The sequence below is a fragment of the Leptonychotes weddellii genome, chromosome 15 (genome assembly GCF_054177405.1).
Source record: "Leptonychotes weddellii isolate Sample4059 chromosome 15, ASM5417740v2, whole genome shotgun sequence".
NCBI classification, from domain to species: domain Eukaryota; kingdom Metazoa; phylum Chordata; class Mammalia; order Carnivora; family Phocidae; genus Leptonychotes; species Leptonychotes weddellii.
Window position 1 is genome coordinate 4,221,388 of NC_138383.1, and position 27,755 is coordinate 4,249,142.

The window sequence follows — 27,755 nt, forward strand, 5'->3', positions numbered from 1 at the left end:
CAATTGTTTCAATAATAAAAACAAAACCAGGGCCTGATCCATTTGCCCCGGGAGGAAAGCTGCCTTCTGGGTAACTTAGCTTCCTCCTACCTTCCTACTACACCCACTCTTCCTCTTTCAAACGGGATTTCTGAGACTGTAATTTGGGAGCCTGGCAACAGTACTTTCAGTTTTTAACCAATCTTGGAATGCAATTTTGAGACGTTAGAAGCTTGTACTGTGCTAAAGAAAACCATACTTTAGTGAAGACATTTCAACTTGAGAATTAATGAGCTTACCAGTGCATTCTGCCAGGAAAACCTATTTAAAAGAAATTCCATTTAAACAATCTACCTTTAAATTGAACTATGTTCATACACAATTTAGCCAATGAACTAAGCCAGCTGCTTTCTGTGTAACAACTTGGATATTCTATGGCACTGGACATGACATCAAACTCAGACACAGATCTGGTTTTACCCCAGAAAGAATCCGAAAAAAACCAAACATGGCTTAAGTGTGTCTCAGAAGTCGCTGGTGCTCAAGGAAGCAAACATAAAACCTATCAAGACAATAGGGCAACCTGACCAAAGTCCCTCAGAGTTAGGATTCCATGATTCATAGACTATCAAAGCGACAGGGACTTACAGAGGGCCTACCATCTAAGGCATTATGTTAAGATCCCAAAGAACACAACAGTGGAGGACACAGGGATGGGGCTTCTTTAGAGGCAAGACATGAAAACATACACTGTGCACAACAATAGAAAAGAAGACAGGGAGGAGGTGGCAAGCGTCAGGGAACTGTATTTATTGGGGCTAAAACTGCTTGAGAGAGTCAGAGGGAAAGGGCTTCAGGTTGGGTGGTGAAAGGCTTTACCCAGAAGTGCATCTGCAGAAGGGAACATTCCTGGTGGGAGGAACCAGAGCGAAACCAAAAGGGAGCAAAGCACAGATGAACCCTAGGGCAGCCTTTCAGACCTGTTTACACAACGGCAGTTTCTCAAAGCTGGCCCAAGCACAGGAGGTTGCTCCATGAAGAGCTTCAAACACCTGGTCTGCTGCTGAAACTCGAAAGTATGTAAACAGTTCAGCCAACTGTAGATATGAAAAGCGTCAACCACCCAGGGAACCTCGGAGCCCTGACACTGCATTTACTCACAAGTCAGTCCTTTGTGGGCTCCTGAATTCCACCTCCAATATTACTTCTATTTAATCCGCTACTAAAGGGGTTCCAAGTTACAGGCTACCTGTAAATGCATGTGTTCATACTTATCAAGATATTTATAAACTTAAATTTTTGAAAATGTGAGCCCTTTTAAAGAAAAGCTATAATCCTGTTAGTTGTGTTATAGTTCATTCATCCAAATACTTCACGACAACCCTATGAGATGAGCGATTTTCAAAGGAGCGCCAGAGCACGAGCACGAGCAAACGCACGAGGGTAGCTCGGTGCGCACAACCATGGCAGGGAAGCGCTGCATTTACAGCCAAGTCCTTGTCCTCAATCACTGTCTTCAGTGAGACCCACGTGTCAAGCCACGGCAGACTGGACCACCCACTGGGAAGTTCAAACAAGAACATCCAACGGCTCTACTAAAGCTAAAAAGAGATCTGTAAAAATCTCATCGATCCCAAGCCGTATCCCTCTGAGATTAAACACATTTGAAGTTTAAATTACGAATTTCATCTCAGAAAACCTCAAATCCCATGGTTCTGGTCACACATTCTTTCCAGGTACTATTTAGTATGGAGAAGGCGTGACTTCAGCCCCCGGTGCTGTGAGCGCTAAGGACAAGGAGGGCAGGGTGATGGATGCCGCAGTAAACCGGTGAAAGCTTGGATTCTCTCCTAGGGCCTCCCCGTTAGAGTACGAGTGCGCTGCGGAGGACACAGCTACGGTGGAAGAACAGACGGCAGACGCGCCGACGTGCTCCCAACTGCAAACACTGGAGACCGTTTTCACCAGGAGCACCTTCTTTTCGCCATGCCTCTCTCCAACACCCACCCTCACGGCCACCACACCGTGACGGAAACGGGCCTCACTTACTCTGATGACGCAGGCGCCACTCGGCGCTCCAGAGAGGGAGGGCGCGCACATGAGCGTCACCGCTGCCCGCACTCACACGTCCACTCCTGGGCTCCCAGTTCTCAACAGGAAATAGTTTAGTGAAAGGACAGAAAATCCTCAGGATTTCTTCTAAAATCCACATATTTTCAGTTAGAAAACAGCACACAGACGCAGGCCATGGCGCCTGGGCGTGCCGGGCCTCCACCATGGAGGAGTCACTGCAGCAGTGGCCATCTGTGTCCCCTGCCCTCAGCCCACTTTCACTGGCCTACAGATGACTGCTGGCACAATTCTACACAGCCTGGTAAGAATTACCCACAACATTACAAGACTTCACATGTAAGAAGTTTTCATTCCAGAGAAATCGTTAATCTTATTTACCCATACCATGATAATTTTAAATAGTATCCAAAAAAACCCACGTAATAGTAGGGTATTTTCTGACCTCTTAAAATAACTGGGGCCAGTGAGACCCCAACTGTGCTTAACTCTACTCCACAAGGCAGTGTTCTTTCTCACAGACCTGAATGAAAGGTGGGATGGGAGGGCCCAGGTAAAGGTCTCTCCTGAAGAGGAACATAAATTAGCACTACGTGAAGTTCTACCCATTTTAAGATTTTCTACCACAAATTTTCCTAACGCTCTGGGTCCTAGAAATAAACGGTAGTACGTGACCAAAAAAAAAAAAAAAAAAAATAGTGAGCAAGGAGCAGGAACAAGGAGCAACAGGTAAACCCCAGGAAAAGAGCCGGGCACCCCCACAAAATGCCCCTGCCCTGCACCCTCCCCCCAAAGGCCAGGAAGCCTGACGCTGGATTTTATCCTGCACATACGGAAGTATGGGTCCCGCTACCAAACTGTTCCTGGTTCACAGCAGAGAAATGACTAGAAGTCACTATTACACGACAGGCAGCAGAGTCCCGGGACTTCTCAGGATCTGAACCATTGCTAAAAACAAAGCAAGCCAAAGAACTGTCCTTAGAAGAAAAATAATCATATAAATCTATTAAAAACTTAGCATGTTTGGGGCACCTGGCTGGCTCAGTCGGTAGAGCATGTGACTCTTGATCTCAGGGTCATGAGTTCAAGCTCCACATTCAATGTAGAACTTACTTAATAAAAAGAAAAAAAATTAAAGGGGTGCCTGGGTGGCTCAGTCGTTAAGCGTCTGCCTTCGGCTCAGGTGATGATCCCGGGGTCCTGGGATCAAGCCCCAAGTAGGACTCCCTGCTCAGTGAGGAGTCTGCGTCTCCCTCTGCCCCTCCCCCAGCTTGTGCATGTGTGCTCTCTCTCTCTGAGAGAAATAAAATCTTTAAAAAAAAAATAGCATGTTTACATTTGGCTAAAGCAAAGCTACCAACTCGCAACAGCAGGAGTTTGTTGTTCCTGGTTAAAGACAAACATCAAACCACTCCTTCTCTCCTTGAGGTGTGCAGCCAACTGCAGCTAAAGCTCTGATTTAGGAAGGTCTTCTAGAATACTCTTACAGTACCAGTAGTGTATTCCTTTAAGAATTTCCGGGCAAGACTACCTGGAAACTTTTGTTAACACAATTTAATAGACTGACACAGAGCTTTTGAGCTTTCAAATAAAATTCCAAGTATGATCTAGCGTGCTTGATTAAACTGCATCTTCTGCTTTTTAGCCAAGATTAGAAAGCTAGGGCCTGCACTGGTTCAACTGTGTCCGATTTCTGAAAAGAGCTCAAGACTGACATCTCACACAATAGCCTGGGGGTGATTTCAGTTTGTTTACTGTCTTAAAGATAATCACTGATGACATTTCGGACTATTCATCCTTAGGCATGGTCACAGGGAGCGCTACGTCAGAGGTTTTTCCAAATTTCCCTTCGCAGCACCCTTGATATCTCAGTAACTTTTCCACGGTGCCCCAAAGCCAAAAGAAATACCATTTATTATTAGATCCAAACAACTTAAAAAGCATTTGTGTCCTAATAACTTAGTAACCATCTTAAATAATATACATTTAAATTGAGGGAAAACATGTTTTTGTTTCCTTCCTAAATACCTAGGATTACTTGTAAGCATATGTACTTGGGTACTAGGGAGGCTTGGAATCACAGTGGACCCTCCTACTCTGGTTTCCTGTTGCTCACTGATTCTCCTGTGGCAATGGCTTTTTAGCATACCAACCAGCGAAAACCCGGCTCCACGAAGATGCGAAACCCTTAAAAGAAATGCAAGGGCACCTGGGTGGCTCAGTCAGTTGGGCGGCTGCCTTTGGCTCAGGTCGTGATCCCAGGGATCGAGCCCTGCATCGGGCTCCTTGCTCAGCGGGGAGTCTGCTTCTCCCTCTCCTTCTTGCCCTCCCCCAATTGTGCCTGTGCGCACTCTCTGATAAATTAAATCTTAAAAAAAAAAAAAAGAAAGAAAGAAACGTAGTGTGATCTAATCTTAAAATGTGAGCTGATGACTATCACTGTGTTTCCTCAAAAATTAAAAATATCCTACAGCCCTGTGGTGTTCTAGGGGGCCTCAGAACAGCGAGGGAACTGTGGCTCCAAGTGCTTTAAATTGTATTCACTTGTTCACAAGTTCTTCTGCCTATACAAAGAGTAAGTATTCAAAATCTAAAGAAACGAGCTCCAATCCAATTGATCATCCTCTACCATCAAACTTTCTATCAAAAACAAAGGGTCCAGTGTTCTAGCAAGTTTCCAATGTCTGCATAGAGACCTTTAAAAATCGACGAGAGGGGCAAGCAAACTTGTCCTGTAAGTAGAGGGCCAGATATCAAATATTCTAAGCTTTACGGACCAGACAGGTTCTGTTGCAGATACTCAGCACTGCTGCCGCCCACACGTGAGCAAACGAGCACAGCTGTGCGCCGATGAGACTCAACTTAGAGACACTGAGAAATGAATTTCATATGCTTTTCACATGTCAGAAATTGTTATTCTTTGGGATTTTCCCTACCCATTAAAAAATGTAAAAACTAGGGCGCCTGGGTGGCTCAGTCATTAAGCAACTGTCTTTGGCTCAGTCATGACCCCAGGGTCCTGGGATGGAGCCGCCGCATCGGGCTCCCTGCTCAGTGGGGAGTCTGCTTCTCCCTCTCCCTCTGTCCCTCCCCCCTGCGCATGCTCTCTCTCTCTAAAAAAAAAAAAAAAAAAAAAATCAGTTCCTCAGTCTCACGAGCCACATTTCAAGTTCAAGAAGTTGCTCTGATATTCTTGCCTGACTTACAATGAATAACTGAACCTGTAACAAACGTTTTGACCTGACAACTCCACACCTTTGTCCTAGTTAGTGTCCTCAGAATCTCTGCAGGGCTGTGCCGGCAGATGCCCCCAATCATAAGCCTTATGGTAAATTTCTTCTCTCCCAAAACCCAGAGTCATTCATACTTACTGATAGGTTAATTATATTAGTCTGAGTTTCAAATCTGTTTTATTAATTAGGCTTTGTTATTTAAAGCCTTTTGTCCAGACGCAGAATAGAAGGCTGTATCCCCTATTTTAAAACTTCTGGCATCAGAGGGAATTTTTTAGAAAACAGGCAACCTCCGAACTCATAACACCGATCACAAAGCTAACTTAAGGGTAAACATCAGTTAATTCCTTCAAAGACAGCTCACTGAGGCAGCTCAAAGCTCTCTTCAGCCCCTCTGAGGCTGCTCTCCTACCCCTCGGTGCGCCCCTTCCTGCTCCACACTCCCCCAACCTGATCCCTGGTATTCCCCTTCCCTCTCTAGGTCCCAAGAGTCTTAGATCTAGTTTTGTTTTCTGCCTAGAATGTAACTTTAGTAACTGTTTTTCTTTTTTCTTTTTGCTGACAGCCTGAAAAGTATCCCTTCTGTTTTCTAGTTTACAAATACTAACCCAGAGTTTTAAAATAAATTATGGGAAAAATAAAAAATAAATTAATTATAGGTTTTACTCTTGATTCTAAGAGATCCAAATATCTTAGAAAAGCCCTAAAGAATCAAAAAGTGTTCTTTTTTAGTGCTAATGTTTTCTGTGGCAATATATATATAAACAAATAAATTGTGGTATACCCACCCAATGAAACACTCTTCAGCAATACAATGTAATAAACTACTTAGGCACACATGAAGGAATCCAAAATAATTATGATGAATCAAAGAAAACACCAAAAAAGTACATGTGATTCTATTTTTGTAAAATTCCAGGAAATGCAAACCAATTTATACTAACAGAAAGCAAATCAGTGGTTACCTGGTGGTAGGAAAAAAGAGAAATTACAATGGGGCATAAAGAACTTCTGGGGTGATGGATATGTTCATTATCTTTATTACAGTGATGGTTTCAAAGGTATATACACATGATAAAACTTATCCAACTATACATCTTTAAAATGCACAGTTTATTATTCATCATTTATACCTCAGTAAAGCTAAAAAATAAAAATAAAAACACAAGTACACATAGGTTTAACTGACAAGCCAACTTAGGGAAGCATTTCTTTTTTTTAAAGATTTTATTTATTTATTCATGAGAGACAGAGGCAGAGGGAGACGCAGGCTCCCCACGGAGCAGGGAGCCCAATGCGGGGCTTGATCCCAGGACCCTGGGATCATGACCTGAGCCGAAGGCAGACGCCCAACCGACTGAGCCACCCAGGCGTCCCTAGGGAAGCATTTCTAGCAGTGCTCAGGATTTCCTGATGAAGGAACCCGATTCACGATCATCCAGCCCGGAGCAGGCACAGGTCAAGGGCATTTGTTTTTTTTCTTTTGTTTTGTTTTAAGATTTTATTTATTTGACAGAGAGACACACAGCGAGAGAGGGAACACAAGCAGGGAGAGTGGGAGGGGGAGAAGCAGGCTTCCTGTGGAGCAGGGAGCCCGATGTGGGGCTCGATTCCAGCACCCTGGGATCATGACCCAAGCCGAAAGCAGACGCTTAACGACTGAGCCACCCAGGCGCCCCTTGTTTTGTTTTTTTTAAGATTTTACCCATTTATTTGAGAGAGAGAGAGAGAGCACACGAGAGGGGGGAGGGTCCAAGGGAGAAGCAGACTCCCACCGAGCGGGGAGCCTGATGTGGGACCCGATCCTGGGACTCCAGGGTCACGACCTGAGCTGAAGGCAGTCGCTTAACCAACTGAGCCACCCAGGCACCCTGGTCAAGGGCATCTGAAAAGGAACGCAGCATGGCAGGCTTTATTCCTAATCATCAAACACTGGAAGCAGCTGAGATGTCCCACAAAAGATGGATTACCAGACTGGGGCACATCCATACAAGGGAGTATTATTCAGCAATAAAGAAAAATCAGCTGTCAACCCACAAAAATACATGGAAGAAACTTCAATGACTATTGTTCAATGCAAGCAGCCTGTGTGAAAAGGCCGCGTCCCATATGATTCCAACCACGTGACACTCTGGTAAAGGACAACTATGGACACAGCCGGAAGCTCAGTGGCTCCCAGGTACTGGGGAGGAGAAGGGAGGGAGGAGTAGGTGGAGCACAGAGGGTTTTTTGGGCAGTGAAACTACTCCATAGGATACTGTGATGTGGACACATGCCATTCTACACACATCCACACCCAAAGAATGTGCAACACGAAGAGTGAATCCTAATGTAAATTATGGACTTCAGTTAATAATGATGTATTAATCCTGGTTCATCAATCGAAACGAACACACCCCACAAGATGTCAATAACAGGGGAAGGGGCACCTAAGTGGCTTAGTGGGTTAAGCGTCAGACTCTTAATTTCAGCTCAGGTCCTGATCTCAGGGCCGTGAGATCAAGCCCAGCGTCGGGCTCCATGCTCATTGTGGAGTCTGCCTGGGATTCTGTCTCTCCCTCTGTTCTTCCCTCTGCTCACGCGAGTGTTGTGCGCCCATTCTCCATCTCAAATAAATAAGTAAATGGGGAAATTGTAAAGGGGTATATAGAAACTCTCTGTACTATCTGCTCAATTTTCTGTAAACCTAAAATTATTCTAAAAAAAATCATACCTATTAAATATGAAGAAAAGGGGCAAAAACCTATTAACTGTGCTGTAAGAAAATAAAAAGACAAACTTCTTTTCAGAAGAACCTAGAGAAATTCAGAATATCACTTACTGAGCAAACACTCTCCCCCTTCCCCATGACAGGCACTGTAGGGCAGGTGCTGAGGGGGCACGAACAGAAGGCAAGGACCGTGTGTGAAGACCACTCAGCGCGGGGGAAACAAGCCTGAGAACAGACTCCCAAACCACTGCCTACTCACTCAATCCTACGTATGCACCATAATCGGTTTCACAGAGATTAATGCGTTTACTAGGCAGGATCTTTCTATGAAATGTTTCTCTCTCCTCTGAAATGAGGAAATGGGAGGCTGAGAGGAGCTAACGTCCCAGGATTTGAACCCGGGTCTGCCCCACTCCTGATGCAGACGGCTTTGAATCTCAGAGCACAGACCCGGGGAAAAGAGACCAGCTTCAAATCCCACCTCTGCCCTCAGCTGCAGGATGGCCTTGGGAGGTAACTAAATTTCCTCATCTTCTTTAATGTACAGAATTGTAGAAGATTAAAAAAGAAAATGTTTAGTAGATCCTGACACAGAATAAGAACAAGAGTCAAAACATGCAGCTACGTGTGTTCACACGCCCGCTGCACATGAACTTCCCAAAGAGGAAGAGAGTGACGAGCCATGGGTAAGGACACGGCCACCCAACAGTCCCAAGGAGCCAATTCGGCGATGCATAAAAAGAGGAAGGACACCTTTCTAATGCAAACAGCTTTAAAAACTAAAAATTTTTTGACATTTACCTTTTCTATTATACTTCAAAAATGCACCCCTCAGAAAATCCATGTGTTCACCAGACTAAAATGATGATTATGTCCCCAGTGGCCCTAGAAACACAAGATGCAAAGCTCATGAGGCTTTGGTGGAAACCAACTATGTTAAGCTTATAAACAGCCAACTAAAAAAAAAAAACTTGGTGTAAATACTATCATATCGGTCTCCCTCTTTCTATAAGGAAAAGAAAAGGCAAACAGAAGATAAAGATAGAAAAATTCTTTATTTCAATTTCGGCATTGTGGATAAAATATTCCCTCTGTAATATGAAATAAATACAAGAAATAAACGGATTTAGCTAGTTAAATGATTAATTAGCTAAATATAAAATACTCAGTTACTGGAAGCAGAAAATAGGGCTCTGAAGACAAACATAACCAGAGCTGGGAAGAGAACTTCCAGAAAACGCATGAGGGCCGGCAGGAGGGTGCCAGGTAACAAGATGTTCTCTGAAAAGGTTGCAGTTACAGGCAGCCTTGAATCAGGCCTGATGCTAATGGTATTAATGTTTTCCACAGAACGAGGAAATACAATATACCTGGAAGGGAAAGAACTCACGTCAGGACACTAATCGCTCAGGTCCCACAGTGGCCTGAATAAATGTAAACATTAACCTGCTGTTCCCACAGTCTCGGAAGTGCCATCCACCGTTCCCCAGACAAAGCCCTCCCCGGGTGGACTCGCACAACTGTTGACCAACGACATGATGCTGAACCAGCACTTACAGCCTCAGATGGACTGTTTTATTTTTATTTTTCAAATGGACTATTTTAAACTCAGAGTGCTAGCAACTTTCAATCCTCCCTGTACCCCGACCCTGCCAATTACCAGGTATTTGACTCAACTACCCCACAGTGTCCTTTCCCTCCACTCCTGCAGCACCGTCTCCTCAGGACTAAGACACAAACCAGGGAGGCACACCACAGAGCCAATGCAGAGCTCTGGACCTTGATTTGAAGGCCAGTAGTACCCACTGATGAGTAAGAGGCTTCTGTTAAAGAAAAGAGAAAAGACAGGGAGATAGGGCACTGGGGGAAAAAGTTTTATTGCCCAGCAGGGAACCGGGTCAGACACAGATCAGAGGGAGAACGAGGAGGAGAAAGGGAGAGGAATTTTAAAGCAAAGTCCAAAAACCAGCCCTGTCCAGAATCAAGAGAGGCAAGGGTCGAGGGTCAGCGGCTGGCTAGTGAGATCGGGGTTTGTCTGGAGGTGAGCCAGCTGCAGTCAGTCCACCCCTACATGCTGGCAGGCTGCGCCACGGTCACTGGGCGAGGCAGCCAGGTCAAGGGCCACCCCCTGGGCGAGCCAATTCAACCTCAGTTCTCTCCCTTGTACAGTGGAATAAGAGAAGACCTACTCCAAAAAGTACACACTTCCAGTTGTAAGTCAGTCAGTTGGTGGAGTGTGAGACTGCAGACCTCAGAGCTGTGAGTTAAAGTCCCACGCTGGATATAGAGCTTACTTAAAAGAAAGGGGCGGGGGGGCACCTGGGTGGCTCAGTCAGTCAGTCGGTTAAGCGTCCAGGTCAGGATCTCAGAGTCATGAGATCAAGCCCTGAGTTGGGCTCCTCGCTCAGTGGGGAGTCTGCTTGGGGATTCTCTCTCTCTCTCTCCCTCTACCCCACACCCCTGCTCACGGGCACACACTCTCTCTCTCTCTCAAATAAATAAATAAATCTTTAAAAAGGAAAAAAACCCCGGTAAGTCCTGGGGATGTAATGCACAGCACAGTGATTATAATTAATAATACTGTACTGCATATTTGAAAGCTACTAAGAGTACATCTTAAAAGTTATCACAAGAAAAAAATGTGTAACTATGTGAGGTAATGGATGTTAAATAAACTTATTGTGATGATCATTTCACAAATATGTACATATATCAAAGCACTGTTATTCATCTTAAACTAATACAATGTTAAATGTCAATTATATCCAAATAAAGCTGGTGGGGGCCCTACCCACAAGGTTAAGTGTAAGCAATAAATGAGATACTGGCAGGCAGCATCCTCAACTTCTTCTGGGTCTAACTTAGATCTGTGGAAATTAGCACAGTGTATACATTATTTTTTAAGATTTTATTTTTAATTAATCTCTATACCCACCATGGGGCTTGAACTTACAACCCCGAGATCAAGAGTCATATGCCCTTCCAACCGAGCCGGTCAGATGCCCCAAAAGTTTTAAACTTTGGAAGTTAAAAATATGATACAGTTATATTTGAGGACCATTTACAAAACACTCAAAAATTCCTTTCATGAAAAAAAACATGACTTTAAGAATCATAAACATAAAAGGACCCCCCACACACACCTTTCCACTGTAAGGTGACAGAGTCAAAATGTGTACACTGTGTGAATTTCCACAGCTCTAAGTCAGATCCAGAAGTTTGGGGACACTACCATCCCTCTTTTCCATTCTCGGTCTCACCAATCAAAACTCAGAGGACAGTCAAACAAACTACCACTATGGGTTCATTGTATAGAAGGGTTATTTAAAACAGCTGGACCAACAAGCCATCAAGTGAAGCACCCCCCCCCGCACAACCTCTGGTTGTTTTCAACCTCAGGTTGCGTTTCCAACAAAACCCAACTTAAGGACCTGGCTGATATGGATTCATGCAAGTATAGCAAAATCTAACTCCAAGTAACTGGGTACCAAGCTTGAATAATGTTCAAACCTCTTTTAAGAGAGAAAAGTTTCTTTGGACCTTTGGTGTTGACCAGCTATTTTTATTATTATGTTACTTAAATACGTACAAACTAGGAAAAAGCTCATACAATTATGAAACCCATGACATATGTTTACTAGGAAGGGTGACAACTTGTTGGAGCCGATTGCTCCTTCAGCGTAGACACAAACTGGTGGCCAGGGCACAGTGATTTCAGACCTGGGAGAGGCTGCAGGTGACCCACCATGCCCACTGCTTTCTTTAGTTAACCCTTTACTTGTACAGCTCCCTGTCTGCAAGGTACCTTGGGCCTATACTTGGCTCAAACACATCTTCTACATATTAATTCCACCTCAATTCTTTTTGTATTTGCTTTCCACCATAAAAATAGTATTATTGGGGTGCCTGGGTGGCTCAGTCGTTAAGTGTCTGCCTTCGGCTCAGGTCATGATCCCAGGGTCCTGGGATCGAGCCCCGCATACGGCTCCCTGCTCGGTGGGAAGCCTGCTTCTCCCTCTCCCACTCCCCCTGCTTGTGTTCCCTCTCTCGCTGTGTCTCTCTCTGTCAAATAAATAAATAAAATCTTTAAAAAAATAAAAAGTATTATTTGGCACCCCCAAATAAACAATGGCAAACCATTTTCTGTCCCATAGCACTTAGCTATGTCAGGCATCCAGATGATCTCAATGTGTTCATACTTTTTTCTGACTGTCAAAATAAAAAGCACAACATTAACCAATCCCTATTAGAGAATTAAAGGACACTACAGTTGACCCTTGAACAACGAGTTTGAACTATGCAGATCCACATATACACAGATTTTTTTCGATAAATACAGTACAGTATGGTAAATGTATTTTTCTTATGCCTTTAACATTTTTTTCTTTACCTTATTTGATTGTAGGAATATGGTATATGATACATACACAAAATCTGTATTAATCAACTGCTTATGTGATCAGTAAGGCTTCGGTCAACAGTGGGCTATTAGTAGTTAAGTTTTTGGACAATCAAAAGTTATATGCAGATTTTTAACTGCACTGGGGAAGGGGGGGAGGTCCGTGCCCCTAACCTCTGTGTTCAAGGGTCAATTGTGGTTAGAAAAAAGAGGTAGACACATCTTTTAAATTGATCTTTATACTTAAGATACCACTGTCAATAAATCTTGAAGGTCAAATGTTTCACAGGCCACAATTACTTAAGCCCCAGGCAAACAAGAGTGTCCAGAGTGCTATGAAAGGTTTCTCCTCTCTTAGGTTTTCGTGTGCAATCACATGACTGATCCATGCGCGGTCCAATGGCATCCAAAACACAACCATGATTTACCAAAACCATTCCTAATCCATAAATTGTTTTGTCTAATAAATAGCAAACAGAGTATAGATGGCAACAAAAATAGCAGTTTTGCATATTCCTGTTCAAATCAAGTTGGATTTGGCAGAGTACTGTTTTACTTTCCAGAGTGTAAAAAATAAATCCATGGACTTCAGAAAAGCATCTGGTGTTCCAGCGTATCGCAGCTGTCAGCTTTGAAAGATGCCATGTGTTTGCCCACATAAAAGAATGTAATGAGCTATGGAAATATTATCCGGTTTCATGAACCAGAATAAAAACTCCATCATCAGTAGGCTGAAAGTAGGAGCTGTCTTAATCCGTCAGGAACATATCTGTCGTGCACTATTTATTAGAGGCCTGTTACACAAGTCGCACCTCCCAGACCTTCCAGCGCCCACTTCCCTATTCTCTCTGCTGCTTCTCTCCCCCTATGGCAGGAGCCCACCATTGTATTTCAGTGGCTCTACACCTACCGTTAGATGCTGTTCTTTCTTCAGAAACCGGGCGCCTGGTGGCTCAGCTGGTTGGGCGTCTGCCTTCGGCTCAGGTCATGATCCCAGAGTCCTAGCATCGAGTCCCGCATCGGGCTCCCTGCTCAGCAGGGAAGTCTGCTTCTCCCTCTCCCTCTGCCCTTCCCCCTCCTCTCTCTCTCTCTCTCTGAAATAAATAAAATCTTTAAAAAAAAAAAAAAAGAGGGGCGCCTGGATGGCTCAGATGGTTAAGGGTCTGCCTTCGGCTCAGGTCATGATCCCAGGGTCCTGGGATCAAGCCCCACGTCTGGCTCTTGGCTCAGCAGGGAGCCTGCTTCCCCCTCTGCCTCTCCCCTGATCATGCTCTCTCTCTATCTCTGTGTCTCGAATGAATAAATAAAATCTTTAAAAAATAAAATAAAATTTAAAAATTTAAAAAAAAAAAGAAACCAACAGCAACAGCAACCATGAGATGTAAATTACAGATATACTTTGAATAGATGGGACCAAATTCAGTGGTAGAATTCTTCAAGGAAGCTGTCTTTTGGATCTAGAATCTACTAATACAAAGGACAAAAAAAAAAAAAAAACCACCTAGAGCGATATGCATTTTTTTGGTTGATATTATAGTCAAGAACTAGATCTTAAAAGTGTACAGTAAACACGATAGCCAAAAAGTGGAAGCAACCCAAGTGTCCACTGATGGATGAATACATAAACAAAACGTGGTATATACATCAAATAGATTATTCAGCCTTAAAAAGGAAAGAAATTCTGACACCTGCTACAACATGGCTGACCCGTGAAGACGTGTTACTGAGTAAAGTAAGCAAATCACAAAAGGACAAATGTTGTAGGATTCCACTCATATAAGGAACATAGTTCTATTCAGAAACAGAAAGTAAAAAAGGGGCAGGGTGTTTGCCAGGGGATGGGGGATGGGGAGCTGGTGTTTAATGGGTACAAAGCTTCTGTGTGGGAAGGTAAAGCAGTTCTGGGGAGGGACCGCAGTGATGGCTGCACAACAGGGTGAACACGTTAGCACACTGAACTGTACACTTGGAAATGGTTCAAATGACAGATTTTATACTATTGTATATTTACCACAATACAGTATAGTACAAATACAGGTTCTCTACCTAAAAATTAGCAAAGTCATACAAATAACTAAATTAAGACAAGTTCAAAGAAACACATGCTTGTAACTTTGGTATCACTAAATAAACTCAAGAACAACAGTCTGAAAAGCATATAAAGCAAATAAATAGTCTCCTTCTTGGCACATTAAATCCTTCAAAAGAAAACATAATGTAGTAAGAATCTCTTGACACAGCCTGTTAAAGAATCTAGTCTTTTCAAAAAATTTAACAGTTATAACTGAAACCAACTTCCCTTCCTCCTATTCCATTTGCTATAAATTCTAATTAAGGAGAGCTATACCAGTGGTTCTCAAACCTGAGCAGTATCAGAATCACCTGGAGAGCTGTGAAACCACGCTGTGGAGCCCACTCTCAGAAAATCCCGATTCAATAGGGAATCAGAACTTAGAACTGCTAGAATTTGCATTCTAAACCAACTTTGTGTTAAAAGCAAAATGAAGACAACAGGTGTTTGGGCAAGAGTCCCAATATTAATAGCATAAATCCTGCAATACAACCAATGATCTCTTAAATACATTTACTTCTTAAAATTTGTACCTTACAGCTTTTAGGTCTGGACTTGGTTTTTAAGACATACACAGGGATTCAGCTAGGAAAAAGAAGAGAAACACACACATTTATGAGGACTACCTAATGTTACAGAATAACTTATTAAGGAAAAAAAGTCATATAATAATCAATCTTTCAGGTTTAAACCTGAAGATATCTCAAAAAAAAAAAAAAAAAAAACTAGAATACCATATTACCAGAGTCAACAATTTTTTTTTTTTTAAGATTTTATTTATTTGACAGAGAGAGACACAGCGAGAGAGGGAACACAAGCAGGGGGAGTGGGAGAGGGAGAAGCAGGCTCCCCGCCGAGCAGGGAGCCTGATGCGGGGCTCGATCCCAGGACCCTGGGACCGTGACCTGAGCCGAAGGCAGACGCTTAACAACTGAGCCACCCGACAATTTTTAAATGAATTTCATGTTCTATAGGAGAACCACAGAAATGAAATTCTTTTATACTTGGTATTCATCACTATGTGAGAAAAGCCACCCGAAACACCAAATGATACATAAACCAGGACACATATTTTAGTTAACTATAGTGATTATATACTTCAGTTCACTGAATATGGACTCTGTTTTATCCAAATCTGATTTGAGTCAGATTTCCTTCAAAACATGACTCAAGGACAAGTAAAAGAGCATGATCCAACGTGACCTTCTGTCAGAATTTTCATTCCCAGAAGCAGAAGTTCCACAGGAACACACGCATATATTCCAAGACTGACTGACTCCTTAGACAAATCTATTTCTGAGAGCTTACTATATGCTCAAGTTACAAGCTGAAGGTGGAGAGACCAGTGAGGTGACAGGGCCATGAGAACGCAGAGAGGGAATCCCACCTAGGAGAAGTGAGTCCAACCAGTTAGAGCCAGTCAGGTGGGAAAGAGGTAGGGAGGAATCCCAAGCAGTCTGCAGAAAGGCGCAAAGGCCGTGGGGAATAACGGCATGCTGTCGAAACTCCCACTGGTCCAATATAACTGGATGTGCAGCAAACGTGGGGGGCTCATGCGGGGAGATGAGGCTGGGGAGAGAGGCAGGAGGAGATGGGGAAGGGCCCCGGTACCAGGCCGGGTACCAATCTGAGCCTCACCTTGAAGGTGTGGGTCAGACACTTAAGAACTCCAACACGGAGCATGTTCAGGTTTACAATCAGAGCCCCTGGCAGCAGCCCAGAGAAAGAGTAAGTGGGTGAGATGGGGTCAGCAGTCCGAGTCCAGAAGCCCTGAACAGGATGCCAGGAACTGTCATCCTGTCATTGGAGAGGTGCCAACACGATCGGAGACAGGCAGATTCAGAAACAGTTCGGGTGGGGCACCTGGCTGGCTCAGTCAGAGGAGCATGTATGTGACTCCTGACCTCGGGGTTGTGAGTTCAAGCCCCACATGGGGTGTAGAGATGACTTAAATAAATGAAACTTAAAAAAAAGAAGAAAGAAAGAGAGAGAGAGAGAGAAAGAAAGAAAGGAAGGAAGGGTGAGTTCATTCGTTCGTTAGACGTTCTGGACAGGGGAGGGTCTGGTCATCACTGAGCCCAAGGGATGAGAAGGGAAGGCAGCCAGGGACGCCGAGGTCTCTGGTCTGAGGGCAGGGCAGGCCACATGGCCGTGGCACTCATCAGAAGCAGCAGATCACAGGAAAAGGCATAGCTTTGGAGAGACATTTTATTGGGGTTTTTTGTGTATTTGTTTTCTGTTAGGCTGTGTTCTTTGCGCAGGCAGGAGGGAGTGGATTCTGTTTCAGAGACACTGAATTTGTATATAGTCAAATGGAGATGTCCTAGCAGGCAGCTGGCTAGGAATCTGGAAGCTCCTGAGTGGGAGTCTAGGCTGAAGATAAACTTTGAGATCTGTTTATAAAGTAACAGTTGAAGCCATGAGTTAAATGAGGCTGCCCAGGAAGAGATGTCAGGTGAGAGAGAACTGGATAGTTCTAAAATAGCATTAACTACCAATTATAACACCATGATGTTTATGAGGGCCAGAAAACACAAAATATATAACCGGTGGTCCCAAAATAGCAAGACAAGTATCATTAGAGGGGGAGTCCATCTGCCCCCAGAAAGGCACAGAAGTGGGGAGTGAGAGGCAAGATCAGTCGGAGGGGCAGGCTGGAGAGTTCCACATGCAGCCTCTAATCAAATATGCAAGACACTTACACACTGGATGCTTATCAATAACTCAAAGTATGCTCTGAATACTCTAGTGCGGAAACAAGCAGGAGAGCCATGAAACAGATGGTAAGATTTTTGAATGGAAAAAGGATCCAGTACATATCAAGACACATAAAGCAGTTACCTTATATAGAGTGATGATATATACATAAACTTTTCACTAAAAAACAAAAAAAGGCTAGTTCCCCTAACATCAAATTGTACCTTGCAAAAGAATTTGAATGCAGTATATGCTCTCTGTTTCAACATGTAAAATCACTCCCCTAGAAATACACAAAACTGTTTCCCCCCCGTACAGGTTAAAATCAAGAAAGAAAAATCAGTTATGACACCAGCAAGCCAAGTCCTCTCTTCAGTCAACTTCTCTGTGGACGCTTCTCCAACCAGCCTGATATCCCTACCCAGGGCTCAGATGGAAGAACCGCCGATAGCCAGACCCTGCAGACCACTGCCCCCCGACCTCACCAGCCCCCAGCCAGGCCTCCACCAGCACCCGCTGCTCTGCTCCTGCTACACACAAACCCTCTCAATCAGACCTGCCAATAGATGAACTCCTTTAAACTGCTTTCTGTGTGAAACATTAGGACCAATGAAGTGGGTTAAAAAGTAACTATAAATAAACCCAGGAGTATTTTGCATCTTACTTGCAATTCAGCATTCTTGAAGAGGGTCACTGGGACCAAAGAGGAGCAGCAGGTTTTTGCCACGAAATAAATAAAGCCAATCTCCACCATCAAGCATTTCAACGGGGCTGCTAGAGTCGCTGAACTGACCCGAGGCTGCATGGGCTCCTATCTGCTACCGTGAACCATTAGTAAGCCAAAGGTTAAGAGGACGGGACTGGGCGATGACCCAGCTTCTCTAACAAAGTGAGGGCCTGAAAGGAAACAAAGGGAAGGGAGAATGTGGGAGAAGTGTGAAGATGAAGACACAAAAACCAAGAGCGATGGCTGATCCGGAGCGGGAACCAAACAATGTCTGAAAAGACATCGTTCTAGACAGTCGAGAAAAGTCTGAACACGGTGTTTTCATTAAATGCGATGATGACATGGCAATGGAGTTTACAAAAGAAAAAGGTCCTTACTGTTTAGAGATTCATGCTGCAGGAGTTATGGATGAGTTCACAAGATGCCTGAAATCTGCTCTAAATACACCAGGAAAAGAAAAAAGGGGAGGGGGGATAGATGACGCAATAGTTGGTGGCAAAGCGCTGTTCCTGCCCGAGTGGAGTGATGGGCCTGTGGCATTAACTGGACATTTCATCCTCTCTACTCATATATGCTTGAAAATGTCCGTAATACAAGGTTTCGGGGTTTTTGTGTTTTCACAAAAACAGATAAATCAAAGAGGCAAGGAGCTGAGTCAGATCCTGCTTTATATCTCCTTTGGATATTTCCTACTGAGCCACAACTGTCTTCACCCTAGCACATTAAAAATAATTCGGAATGCATAATGTGCTGGCAAGTGGGTGTAAGAGAAGGGAAGATGCCTAGTTCTATACAAAGTGGCATGTGATGAAAGTGTACTATAATTGTCCATTTCCAAAACTAAGTAAGCCTGACTAATTAGACCCCAGCTTGTATTAAATGCAATAGGACTCACACTGCAGCACTCAAACACCCTATAAATGAGAAGAGTACAGCGTCCCCCCACTGAAAACTGACCTTAATACACCATCAGAGAAATTGGATCACTTCCCTCCATTCCTAGACTTGAATAAATTGTTTAAAGTCAGCTACCCAAAATACACGAACACTGCTTATTCACCTCTGAGTAAAAACAAATCCTACCACCTATCAGGCTGCCTGAACATCTAATACCACCTCGGTCAACGGGAGGATGTATTTCAGTATCACCATGAGAAACTGGGAAACCAGTCAGGGATGCCAAAGGCCCAGGGACGAAATCCAGGATGAGAGGAAGAAGAGTGCTTCGAGAAGAACAATGAGAGACGGGATGACAACACTTCAAACTAAATGCTGCTCAAAACCCAACGTGCATGCAACTCAGGTCAGAGGGAAAAACAGTGAAAAGCGGGACAGGTGGCTCAAAATTTCTTCAGGAGAACGGACAGGGCTTCCAGAGGCAGCCAGCTGCCAGAAAGAGTGAGCAAGGACAAAGCAAGTCTGGGTTCCAGCGGGACTTGTGCTCCTCCACCCCAACCAACCCAAGGAACAATCTGAAAGTGGGTGGCTTGTATGCCAGGCCACCTCCTCAGGAAGCACTCTATTTCTCGGATTTCTGCACACCTCGCTCTCACCCCAAAAAGACCAGACTCGGTTCAGCTCAACATGAGGCTCTTCTCACACTGCAGTCACACATACAAGTCTACCTGGGGTCCCCACAGGTGTCCCCTGCTGTTTTGATACAGGAAATAAAGCCTAAATATAAGTACAAATGCCTGTTTAATCTAAAAGAAGTCTTAAAAATAAAAGAAATATGCACATTCAGAGAAGTCATTTACTTACTGATTCATTTCACCTCATATTTGGAAGTAGGCAAAAGGCTGGATGTTAAGAAGGAAGAGGGGAGGGCACAGGTATCACTAGGCCCTGTCCTCCCTACTTTCCTATCTGCGGGCTAATTCCTCCACACCACAGCCTTACACTAGGTAACTGGCCTAGTCACTGGGTCACCCAGCTAGTTCGTGGCAGGGATTAGATGTGCACCCAACTCAGCAAATCTCTCCTTCCTGCCTTCATCATCTGGTCTTAGTGGGAAGCCAGGAGACACCTGGGGAAAGGGAAAAGGGGCTAAAAACACAAAGAATGAAACAAAAATAAGAGAGAAGAGCAAAAGCAAATTTAGTGGTGGTGGGCCATTTAATCAACAACTGTACACTGGCAAATAGCTTTTCTGTTTGCTCAACCTATAAAAGTACACTGCTTAAACTACTAGTAAGGTGCCTGTCAACAGAGCTTCGTATAATTTATGAAGATGTAAAAAAAAAAAAGTCAAATTCATCACAAAAGGGCTCTGTTCCTAAGGAAAGTATTGGTTAATTGAAGGATCAGAGTGCGTTACTTTTATTCCACAGAGAAAACATAAATCTCTTATCTGAAAACAGACCATAGAGTTACATTTTAGATCTGAGTTTCCAACAGACCCACTTCCCAAGTCCTCACATGCAAAGTTCCTGCGCACAGACATCAGCTGACCAAGTGCAATCCAAGAGCCTACTACGTGTTTAGGGCCAACACTTGAGGGAACAGGGGAAATAATCTGCAAAGTCACTGCCCCTGAGGAACATATACAATAGTTGTATGGAACCCTGAGAATAAAAGAAACTCTAGTTAGCAGGGGAAGTAGCTAACCCTGACGACCCTGATAAAAAAGGAGTCGAGAAAAGGGAGAGAGACACGAGCGGTCCCTCAGAGTCCCGGGGAAGGGGCTAGGTCAGCAGGACCGAGATTCAAAGAAACAGACGGGGAAAAGCAAGCAGCTAAGGCGAGGAAGGAAGTGTCAAAAGGGTGTAAGGGCCGGAAAAACACTGTGTGGCAACCAGAACAGCACAGAATAGATTTAAAAATGCATGTTTGTGAAGTAAGGTTACTTACTTCAAGGAAGGTCCTCGAGGAAGAGCACGGGAGTTTAGAGCGGGTGAGATAGTAAGAGGTCACCCAAATGGGACTGCCACGTGGACACAGCGTCTGGCAGCAGAACGCAGGGTAACCTGAAGGCGTACAAGACGGAACAAGGAAACAACTCACTCGGGCAGTGCCAGGAGAGAAAGGGACAGAAACGGGGGACCCGAGAGCACAATCAGAGGCTGTGTCTGCTGGGCCACAGATGGCGGGGGGGCGGTGGGGGGAGGCTGGAAGAAGGCCGGTGCTCCTGAGAGTGGGCCCGGGCACACCATGCCAGTGCGGGGGGGGCGGCGGGGCATGCGGTGGGGCCTCTCCCAGCACGCGCTCCACCGGGTCAAAACGACAGCTGTCCTCGGGAGGAAAGGGAGGAGAGGCCAGTCCTCGCCCTACTTGTGCGTTCTGGCACAGAGCTCCCTGGGCCGCAGAGGACGGCGGCAGGCCTTCTCCTCTCCCTGCACCCGCACCCAGAGGTACCGGGCCCCCTCCCGGTCGCCCTCCCGCTCCCTAGCTCCTTCACCCCTCCTCGGGTTGGTAGTAAGAGGCCTGTGACGTCAGGAGGGGGAAAGCTGTGCCTGAAGATGTTTCGTTTTAAAACTGTTTTCCCGGGGTGCCTGGGTGTCTCAGTCATTTAGCGTCTGCCTTCGGCTCAAGTCATGATCCCAGGGTCCTGGGATCGAGCCCCGCATCAGGCTCCCTGCTCCATGGGAAGCCTGCTTCTCCCTCTCCCACTCCCCCTGCTTGTGTTCCCTCTCTGGCTGTCTTTCTCTCTGTCAAATAAATAAAACCTTTAAAAGTAAATAAATAAAATAAATAAATAAATAAATAAAATAAAACTGTTTTCCCCGAGAAATGTCAACATGAAACACCCTCCCGCAAGCGTATCATCAGAGTCCTCCCTGCCATGCCAAGCTCCTGCTCTGTGCGATCCCCTCGCTCCGCCTGGGCAAGACCCGAAATCTTTTAAGTGTCCTTCATGGATTCAACATGCCTCCCAACAGCCCGGGCAGAGGCTGGACAAGTCAGAGGCATCCTGGGGAACAAGAACCTTGGGAAGCCCCTGCAGGGTGCAAGGAATGACGGACTTGGGAAGCAGATCTCCGCCACTAAGTGCGCCTCGGGCTCCTCACCCTCTGAGGTGAGACGGGGCTTTCAGGCCATTTCTCCGCTCACTGAAGCTCTAACGTGCTGTTTCTGGGCAATCGTCTCACAAAAGCAAGCCCTTAAAATGCTCCAAGGGCCTGCTGGAAAACTCCACCTCCATCTTGCTTGTTTGCCATTTACAAATCAATAGGAACATCAACAAGATTTCTTCGTGCTACGGGTATACTGATCCCAAAACAAATGATAAATTTTCATTAACTCAATCAAATGCAATTAACAAATCTGATGTCCACCATGTCGCTATTTACAGTAGGCAATTTCCACCTGAACCATTTTTTGGCAATACTACCCTCAGTCACACCCCTGCTTGACAGACAAGGCCATGTGCTCACTGAGTGGTATTTTCCCCAACAGTCTCCTCCCCCCAGGGACCCCCCCATGAGGCAAGATTTGGAGCCTCCAATCAACCACCCGCAGCGCCCCGGCACTCCCACCACTACCCTGCACTCGCTGTGGCTCTCTCTCAAAACGCTTTCCCTCGAGGGGCACCTGGCTGGCTCAGTCGGTAGGGCATGGGACTCTTGGGCTCTGGGTTGCGGGTTTGAGCCCCACACGAGGTGTGGAGCTTACTTAAAAAGGGCAACCTGAGGATCTTTGTGGGGATGGAAATGCTCTGTATCTTGACTGTATGAATATCAGTATCTTGGTTGTGATACAGTATTACAGTTTTGCAAGATGTTCCCATTGGACAAAAATGGGTAAGGGTACATGGGATCTTTCTGTATTATTTCTTATGATTGCATGTATATCTAAAAGTATCTTGAAATTAAAAGTTTAATTAAAAAAATAAAAAAGTAAATCCCTTGATGCTATAGTTCTGTTCTTGCTTTGTGTCTCTCCTCACCCTGAAGAAATGCAAAGAATATTTCCAGACTTATTCTATTATACTACTGTTTCTTCTCAATGCAAAAAATAGTAATAAAGCAAGGTAAATAAAGAGAATTTTATGACGTACAATTTCAGTCCGAAAAGTGGCCAATGACACCACACAAAAATCACTAAGGACTTAAAACACTCTAGCTTCTATCTCATTCTGGAAGAACTTATTTCATTTTCAGATTAAAAAATACTTTCCACAACCCAAAAGAAAATGACTACCTCATTTTTTGCCTCAAAACAAAAGCAATTTAAAAATGAGTTAATTTTAAAAGCCTGGGGGGATGGTTCAGAACTTGAATTTCAAATTCTCCTGTAAATCCATGTATAAAATGGGCAGGACAAACTTCACCATTTTGAAAATAGTCAAGTAAGGAAAATAGGGAAGTTGATCATTAGTCAAAACTCCTCTTTATTAATCTAGTGTCTGCAGAAGAGACCAAAAAACCTTTGCCTCAATCAATCAGGGTAGCACTGAGCTTTTCAGATCGTACTTAATGTTTTAGAGAACAGAACACACCACCCCTGACTCCTGGCTCCTGTGTTCCCCTGCCGATCTGGCCTGGCCAGCCCCTGGGGCAGTTCTCAGCCTCACAGGGGGCCACTGGGCTCCACTGCTCCCCACAACTCTCCCCCAACTCCACCAGCCTCTGCCAACTGAAAAGGGTTAGGCCACCAACCCTGGGCAAATAATCCACAGCCTGGCCAATAACCTACATCCTCGCTCCAGGGGAAAGATGCCCAGATCGAGTCTCTCTAGAATCTGAAACATGACAAGACTCGGTCACTTAGAAACTGAAAGAAAGCAACAAGAAATGCCACAAAGTTGAACTAGGGCTTGGAGGGGCTTTGAACAGCTAAAACAGCACCAGAGCTGAAGCCACAGGGGAGGGAAAACCAGGAGTGAGCAAAGCAGCCGACTGGCAGGAGACTGGCAGGAGACGGGGAAGAGAGGCTCCCCCCTATGGAGCAAGGCCGAGTCCCACAGGGTGAAGTTCCAGCGACAACTGCAGCCAACGTTCCCCAGAGCTGCCGGGAACCACCTTCCAACGCCCAGTTCTTGGAGCTCAGCCCAGCCAGCTCGCATTCCTGCATTTCTGTGCGATTCACATCACCACATCACACCACATGTGTTCCCTCGAACAATACCCCTTCTCAAGCTCTCTGGAGTGGGTCTTTGCTGCATACAACCAAAAGCCAAAGCAGTACACATAACATGCAAACAGGAAACAAGCCTCTCTGATAAACCATTAACATAAAATACTGAACAGTCCTGGTATTTAAGGGAAACACGGTGGCGCCGGGCTGGCTCCATCAGTCAAACACGCGACTCTTGATCTTGGGTTTGGGAGTTCGAGCCCCACACAGGGTGTAGAGATTACGTAAAAGTAAAATCTTAAAAAAAAAAAAAAAATAGGGAAATACAGAACTAAAAACACCACCCCCCGTGCCAAAAGAAAAACCCCCAAACCTCACACTGACCGAGAAGAGGTACAAGGGAACTTTCTGAGGTACTGGATGGAAAGGTTCTGCATCCTGACAGAGGTGTGGGTCACTCTTTCATCAAAACTGATCAAACTGTACACCTAATGTTAACGTGACCATCTCACTGTATGTAAATTATGTCTCAATTTTAAAAAATTCCCTAAATCTAAATTGTTTCCTTGAGAGGACTTGCGTTTTGGGGGTTACTTTTCAAAACCATATTGCTCCGGATAAATCTCACAAACAAGGTTGCGCAGAAGCAGCCAGACGCAAAAACACCACCTGAGTTTCTAGTTAAATATAGAACAGAAACAGCGAACACTCATCAATGGTGTTTGAAGTCAGAGCAGCGAAGTCAGAGCAGTGGCTGACTTTGAGGTGGGAGGGAAGGGGCAAGTGGGATTTCTTGCTGGGCTGGTATGTTCTGGATCTTGATCTTGGTCCAGTTTGGCATTTTCATCGTTACGTTCATGACAAGAGCATTTCCTGTACGCAGGTTACATTACACCTTAACAGCAACACAGAAAAGAAAGGAGAAGAAGGAGTACCCAAAAATATTCTAAAAGTGATTGGGGAAGATTTGTTTTGCATCTGGTGAAATGCTTATTTTCAGCCAAACTCTTCAGATAAATAACAAAGAAAATTAAGACTTGAGTGACCCTGTTTGTGGAATTCTACTATGCCTCATGAACTTGATGTCAAGGGGAAAAACTCATTCAGCAGAGTCGTTCGAATAATCTAAATTAAACTCCATCCCATAGTGCTCATTGCTATGTAAGTGAATTCCCTGACAACCAGAGCGCGCTTCTGAATGAGCAGCAGAGGGAAAAAACCACTCTCCACATCCCTTTTCTACTTCAACAAACAAACAAAAAGACCAAAATCCAGAAGAAGTATTTTCAGAATCCCACTTCTGTGTTTTCAAAGAGAGAATTAACTCAAATTCACATATTAACCAGAGACGCATTTGTAAAAAACAAACATGCAGGTTTTCATTTTTAGAGATTTACGGTTTAAAAACATTTCATGAACTCTAGATCCGGATCATAAGCATAAAAACAGAATAAGTAAAAGCGGAGCAATGGAAACAAATTATAACATTAACATCCGTTTACAGATCATCAAATTTGAATACTTAAAAAAAAAAAGCCAAAGACTAAATTAAAATGTAAAGTACTTACAGCCATAATTAATTCGAAGGGGTGTTTATACACCCTCACTGGTGACTGGTATTTCTGCACCATGATTGTAACACAACAGCAATCCTCTCACACCTGCAAAACACAAATATATATGATTTAAAAAAAAAACCATGATTAAGTCTGGAAAAAATTAAGTCTGCATTTACTCATCATACCACAGTCTAACTGTAGAAAGGGACCTCAATAGGTCACATAATTCTCTACACACAAAAACCCAAAGATGACACTTGGACTATACAAGGAAGGAGAAGGTAATTAGACAGTAAGAAAAGGTGAAGGAAGTCCAAGTGTCATGAGGGAAACAGTTCTGCTCTGCCTCCTGGGGCTTCTTCAGGGGCTGGGCTGGGTACAGGATCCCAGTTCTTTCCAGCACTGAAATGTTACATGGTCCAATTATTAGTTCTTGAATCATTTACTCTTCCACAACTTCTACAAGAAACCAAATAAAAATGATGGCACTTGAAGATATTAAGTCTGAAGACACACAAAAATAAAAATGGAAAAAAATACTATTGTATTTCAAATTATGGAATACTCCTCAAAAGCTAGCTTCAAAGTAAACTTGGCAATCCCTGTTTTCTAACTGCATAGACTACAATTCCAGAGACCTGTCTTCCAATGGCAGCAACACCAAGCACTCCAGCTGGGTGGAACTTCCAGCCTCAAACAGCTGGGATACCTGTCATTAATCCACTAAACGCTGGAGCCTACTTCTCAGAGGAAGGAATCCTCCTGCAAGGTACCTATTCCCACTCCGGGGCCAGCCTGCACGCATTTTTCTGAAAAACACACTTTTTTTGGAGTCCTTTGCGTGACTTTGATTCCCTATTTAAAAGTGAGGAAGAAAAATAAATCCAAAGAGCCTACCTGTCCTGCTGAGAATAATCATTAAGAATGTTACTTCATGCTGAATATGGTCAGAGGATATTCAAATATACAAAATGGAATATCCTCAAGGAGCCCAAAGTCTAGCTGTAATTAAAAAAAAAATTATGGAGATATATTTTATTTCAGAAGATTCTCATCTATATTATTACATTTAGCCAGGTCTGGAACTCTCTCTGGTATGTTTGTTTAGCATATCTCTCCGCAAGAACAGGTCATGGTGGACAACAGTACACTGGCATGTTACACAATTACTCCCGGTGACCTCAAACCAGTCATTTGACTTCCCTCGGACTCAGTTTCACCTCTGTAAAACGAGGTTTGAGGTGAGATAATCTCGAAGGACTTCCAACTCTGAAATCTTGACACTCAGAGCCATACTCCGGAGTCCTCCACGTCACTCCACTAGAAGCCGGCATTAATACCGATTCTGGGACTGGCAGGTCCTGATGCGCGGGGACCACGTTCTATTTCGTTTTGCAAACCTAACAATGCCGGTGTACAATTTTAAAAGTGGCAAAATTAACTTTAGAGCATCGCCCAGAGACGGGGAGGCTGGTCACAGGGTATAAAAAGGGATGCGGGGGTTGGAGGAGACTTAAAAAGCAGAATGCTCGGTGAAGATACTCTAACACCCATTCAGGATTCCACTGCCCGGAAGAACCCAGAGTGACTACGCTGGGGAACCTGCTAATTCACGAGCTTCTGAACTCCTGCCAGTGCCCAGCTTCGGATGCTCAGGTCCAGAGAAACGTCCTACGTGGGAATCCGGAGTTACATCGGCCAAGTGGCATCCTGGACCAGGGCAGCCTCTATTGCATGACAATTGGTGCTTAAAAATTAGCCAATGGCCAGACCCAGGGAGCCCACCGCGCGCAGGCGGAGGGGCGGCCGGGCCCTCGGGCCGGTCCAGGGAGTCCAGCCCGGCGGGCCCCGCGCCCCCAGCCCCGGCCAGCCCGGGGGTGGGGAGCCGAGGGCGGACTTGGACCCCAAACTCGGCTTCCCGCAGGGAGGGCTCCCGGAGTGCGAAGGCGGGGGCTACGCGGGGCTACCGGGGAAGCGGGGGCGGTGGGCCCCCTCCCTCCCGGGCCGAGGAAGCCGAGGGGCCGCGAAGAGCCCCGCGGCGCTGGGAGGGGCCGGGGGCGCGCTCGGAGCCCGCCGCGGCGACGCGCGCCTACCTCTTGTCAGAAAGGCCGGGCCCGGGACGCGGGGCGGCGGGGGGCGCTCATGCCGGCGGCTCCGTGATGCCGTCGCCGTTCCACTGCCGGCGGCCGCAGCTCCGCGGTGGGTTCCGGGGAGTGGACCGGGGTACGGGAGCGGGAGGGGCGCGGCGAGGCTCGAGTGGTTGTTACGGGTGACGGGGAGGGCGGGGCCGGGCGG

The 27,755-nt window shown here is 45.1% G+C and overlaps 1 long non-coding RNA gene across 2 annotated transcripts; it reads right to left on the minus strand.

Moving 5' to 3' along the window:
- On the minus strand, positions 1 to 27,755 carry LOC145717269 (uncharacterized). Of its 2 annotated transcripts, none has more exons than XR_014140365.1 (3): positions 27,554 to 27,755; positions 25,470 to 25,562; positions 1 to 8,877 (listed from the first exon to the last, which is right to left on the minus strand). It is a non-coding gene; the product is annotated as an uncharacterized LOC145717269 (long non-coding RNA). The 2 variants fall into 2 exon arrangements; XR_014140366.1 differs by lacking the exon at positions 1 to 8,877 and adding an exon at positions 20,412 to 20,852.